Raw genomic sequence first — 5,403 nt, 5'->3', positions numbered from 1 at the left:
CAGCCAATGTTGGACCATATGTGGAGTGGGATAGTAAGAAGCTTCCATCTCTCATTCAAGAAGAATATCAGAAAGAAGTGAAGATACTATTCTGGCAGGCAAAATAATAGAAAACCCACACATTGTTACAGTACTTGCTGCTGTGGAGATTAGGAAGTAGTAAAACTAACATAGAAACAATTTCTGGCCAGGTGCAGGGTTCAGTTGAAATAAAAAACCATGAATTTCTAGTCACAACAAATTACAATTCTGTATGATTTTCACCAGCAACACTCAGCAACTCTGATGCAGGTGGACTTTTGCATTGGTCCAGATTTGGTTTTTTCAGAGACATAAGATAGAAAAAAAAATGAGCCAAGACAGTTGAAAATATTGGCAAGATAGAGGATGAAGAGATGGGTGGATGATATAATTAAATGTGTATATGAAAGGAGATGAAGACAAGAGATGGCGGGGGAGGGGGGCTGGGAGAAAACAGGATGAAAAAAAGTTTATTGGACAAATATATGTGATGGAACTGAAATGGTCAGTGGTCATGGTCAGAGAATTGGAAGACTTAATTTAATGTTTCAGGAATGAAAAATTATGCAGGATAGTAAGTTTCAGTATCTGGCCATGAAAGTAGTTACTAACATGAAATAAATACAATGGAAATTAGAGGTTAAAAAGCAGACGCTGAGCTTTGGGTGGGTCATGCTTGTAGACAATCGTGTCTGCCGGGTTACTGGAAAGTTTGCGGTTAGAGGAAGATGTTAAATGATATACTAAAGACTTCAGTAAATGAGAGGTTGTACAATTCTTTACACTTGCTAAGATTAGCTGTAATGATTGGGAACTGTTTTATCCCTAGGGTGTTTCAGAGTAGGAATGTAGTTTCTTGTTGAATATTTATCTTACCAGCCCATCATCACACTTCAGATATGGAGTTATGAAAAAGGAATTTTGCCAGAGGGAAGAATGTGTTATTGAATCATGAATATATTTAATATAATGCTTATTATGTAGATACTATTGGATACTGTGAGAATTATCAAAGTCACATTCTCTGACTGTAAAGAGTTTGTAATTTGTTATGGAAGTTAGGCTTACACGTACAAAACAATGAGACAATAACAGACTAGTATAGGATACAAGTTGCAAAGGAGAATAAATGTGTATAATAGGTGTTTGGAGAAAGGATAGGCCAATTTTATTACGCTGTTATATGAACTTCGAAGAGGAGTGATGTAAACTGCTTTGGAAACTCCTCTATTTGTACAGCTTCAAACATATATATATATATGTATTATATGAAAATTAAGTTCACAAACTCATCCTAGAAAAATTGCTACATAACTCATTGCTGAATATCACTAAGGTCACCTTTGAAGTATTCTCCTTGGGAAGCTATGCACCAATGCCAACGCCAGGTCCGCACTTCAACTTTGTTTTTGGAATGGCCATCAGAGCTTTCAGCAGATTACTCTGGATGTCCTGAGTGTCATCAAAATGTCTTCCTTTCAATATTTCCTTTATCTTCGGGTAAAGAAAGAAGTCATTGGGAGTTAGATCGGGTGAGTAGTGAGGGTGTTCCAATACAGTTATTTGTTTACTGGCTAAAAACCCCCTCCCAGAAAGTGCCATGTGAGCTGGTGCATTTTTGTGATGCAAAAGTCACGAACTGTTGGCAAAAAGTTCAGGTCATTTTCATCTAACTTTTTCACTCAGCTTTTTCAGTACTTCCAAATAGTAAACTTGGTTAACTGTTTGTCCATTTGGTACAAATTCATCATGTACAATCCTCTGATATCAAAAAAGGTTAGCAACATCATTTTGACTCTTGATTTGGACTGACGGAGCTTTTTTGGTCGTGGAGAATTGGCAGACTTCCATTGTGCACTTTGATGCTTTTTTTCAGGGTCATATTGGTACACCCATGTTTCATCACCAGTGATAACATAGCCCAAAACATCATTTTGCCTCTCTAAAAGGTCTTGACAAACTTTGATTCTTCTTTGCTTTTGTACATTGGTGATCTATCTTCAGGACTATTTCTGTACACACCTTTCTCATGCTAAGATTTTCAGTTAAGATTTTCCTGTGTCTCTATCGATGTTTACTTGGTCTGCTATGCTTCTCACAGTCAGCTGACGATTTTGACATACAATTCGATGAATTTTTGCAATGTTTTCATCAGTTCTGCTTGTTTCTGGCTGCACTGACCTCTCTTCATCCATGACACATTCTCTTCCCTCAGAAAACTTTTAATCCATTTGTACACTGCCGTTTTTCCTTCATGGCATTACCTCCATAAACTTGGACTAACATGTCCCTGATTTCACTTCCACTCTTGCCAAGTTTAACAAGAAATGTAATGTTTGTTCGTTGCTCTAATTCAAGCTCAGACATTCTCGCGACAGCACACAAAAACACACAACAACAATAACGAATGCCACTCAGCAAGACACCGCCACAGGTCAAAATGAGCACAGCTGTGAGACACTGATATACAAAGGTTATGAAACCATATGAGCTGTTTGTACAGTGTTGCCAATGTAAGTGCACGGTGGCAAGTTTGCAAACTTAATTGTCAAATCTCATGTGTGTGTGTGTCTGTGCAATTTTTTTTTCATCAGAGATGAAAACATGTTCAAAAACAAGATACCCTTTTATTCTTTATTCGCTATTGAGGTGTTCATGAATTGTCTGTAATGTTTTAAGTTATTGGACTATGGGGAAAGTCTTAATATCAGTATCTTCATCCTTCTTTCTCCAAAGTATATGCCCTCTAATTTGGAAATTTCAAAACGGCATTACTCAGTTTTAAAACAACTCACAGATGTGGGTGAAAGTTGGAAACCTAAAGCATAGTTGGTCTTCTATCTCTGGCCCACTTTTTGTTGGAGCTAAAGGGTTTTTGCTGAACTCCTCATAGATTTTTCTTGAATTATGAGAGATGAAATTGCAACAACAGTTTTCTTTGTCACATGATTGGTGAAAAATCATGATAAACTGAGTAAACAGCAAACGGAAAACTTTGCAGAAAAATTGATGACTACCTTGTTTGAAACATACAGAAGTCACTGGCACTCTGATTGGCCTTCTAAAGGGCAAGATTTCAGGTACATCAAGATAAACAATAATCAGAATAAAGATCCCGTTTTCCGAAGGGCTTGTGCTGAAAGTAATGTGGGTTTTTCTCACCTGGGACTTCCAAAGGAGATGACCATATGGGTAGATCCCTTTGAGGTTTGCTGTAGGTATGGTAAGAAGTCATCCGTTTACAGTTGCTTCTTTCAAAGGCAGATTGGAGGAATGGGAACTGTCCCAACAAGTCAGTTATGCTGTTAGTAGAGCCACACTAGAATATTCCTCTGGTGCTTCCTCCAATGAAGAAAGTTGTAACAAAGAACCTCAGATAATTCCTAAAATCAGCAATCCAAAGAGTATTTATCGGGTTGAAAACTTGAACCCTTTCAATCTTGGTTCTAAATCCCCCACAGAAAGAATATGGTGGATGGCCATGTGGACCTCCTAGGAAATACTTGTCATGTGTTGCATAAGATTTTAATGGTCAGTGGCCTGCTGCTGTACACCAGACGGACAGATACCACTGGGTCCACACGAACAAATAATGCAGTGGCTGGGTACTTGGTAGACTAGAACTCAGAGGAGCCACTTTATTTTCTCTAAAATGCAGCCAGTCTAAGGTTGAGAGGCTCATGAAACAGAAAAAATAACTGCATTAGAGACCAGGGTGCATGATGATGAATCCTCTCACACAGATCATGACTATGTTTTTAGTTGCACTTTTAATTCTTATTTAATTTTATATGAATTTTTATGTAACACTAATGACTGTACCTAGTAAGGTAATAGAATGAAATATTGACCTGTGATGAGTCAATAAATTATGAAAAGTAACAGTTTTGTGTTGTGTTTTCAATATAAAAAAATAAATTAAATTAAATAATTTATAGAGAAAAGTTGAATTTAATGGAATGACTTTTCTTTTGGTTTCTCCCCAAAGTTTTCATAATTTTCATTGATCCATGAATAGTTGAAAGAATTTTTTTTTCTGATGATCTGAGTGCAAGGCTATAATCTATTTATCAGGAAGAAAATCAAATAGTTTTTCACAGGGGTTAGTAACAACTAAACTATGTAATTTATTAAAATTATGGCCTTTGGCTATTTGGGAGTATCCATGGTGTGCCTCAGCCAAAATGAGTTTTCACCCAGTCACTATGTTGTTATTCAGTTTCCATTGCTAGGAGACATGGCCTATCTCTTGCTTGGATACTTAGAAAATTCTTCTCAATTCAGAAATAAAGAAAGAGATATATTTTATTACAATGAGGCCACAGTAGTAAAAAGGATATTTGTCACCACAGTTACCTCATACTCAGCCAGTCTTGTAGGGAGACAAATTAAGAAAACTTGCAAACTAATAATTTCCTTAAATCTTCCAAGAAAGACAAAGAAAAAAATTGATAGTTTCACTATTCCTGTTATAGTTCTATCTCTGTAGTGTGGCCCAAAAGCCCTGGCCTAAAATTGAGGGTAGATAAAAGATTAGAGAAAAAATGTAAAAAGAAATTACCATCTTAAGTGAAATAATAATTTAAAAAATTAAATGACCCGGGAACAGATAATAATGGCTCTGCCAATAGTTTCACTTTGAATATAAATTTTTTTCTATATATGGCACTTGGGAAAACCCATATAATTTAGAATTGTGTTTCAACCCCCTTTTTCTGTTTTCACTTCGTCATTGACTGGAAAACATTAAAAAGCATGCTGGACCTACCATGCCTATGAGCATTTCCATAGAAAAGTAAACTGTTAATTAAGTTCTGCTTCCAAATGAAGTATGATTGGCAGAGAAAATATGGGAAAGGAGAGGAAAACACTTCTTCCTTCAGGCTGAAGAAGTGGTGGGTTGAATAGACTCCCTGTCCTGTATTAACAGAAGAGAACAGGGGAAAGACACCAAGAAACCTTTAGGGCTCTGAGGATGTCTTCTCTGCTCCTGAAAGCCCGAGATACCCAAACAACAGCCATTTACCCCTGCTGGCCCTTCCTCTGTACACCTGGGTGGAGGATGCAGATGAGTGGGCATCAGGGCACTGCTGACCAGTTATGGATTTTGTTGTTTTCAGGCAGCAGATGGTTTCATCAGGTTCACAGAGCTGAAGGTAGTGCGGTGAGAGGTGAAAGGTGAGAAGATTGGAGTAGGCATACCCACAACAGGTTTTTCTCCCTGTTTCTCTGGTTCAGAGCCCTGAAGTGAGTCACCTTCAGGCAGATGGTGCCTGTCCCATGTCCAGATCCTAACTACAGAGCTCTGATGCAGGGACAGATAATCAATGTGAGTGCATTTTCAGTAAGTCACTGTCAACTAACGCTCAATTTCCGTGCACT

General features: G+C 37.6%; 1 pseudogene; it reads left to right on the top strand.

The window, feature by feature from the left end:
* The first annotated feature begins 2,928 nt into the window (after positions 1–2,928).
* On the top strand, positions 2,929–3,614 carry LOC117024495 (protein BTG4-like; annotated as a pseudogene).
* The last annotated feature ends 1,789 nt before the right edge of the window (positions 3,615–5,403 follow it).

The sequence above is a fragment of the Rhinolophus ferrumequinum genome, chromosome 7 (assembly GCF_004115265.2).
Source record: "Rhinolophus ferrumequinum isolate MPI-CBG mRhiFer1 chromosome 7, mRhiFer1_v1.p, whole genome shotgun sequence".
Taxonomy (NCBI): Eukaryota; Metazoa; Chordata; class Mammalia; order Chiroptera; family Rhinolophidae; genus Rhinolophus; species Rhinolophus ferrumequinum.
Note: the sequence above shows the minus strand (reverse complement) of the source record. Positions and strands in the feature narration are given on the sequence as shown.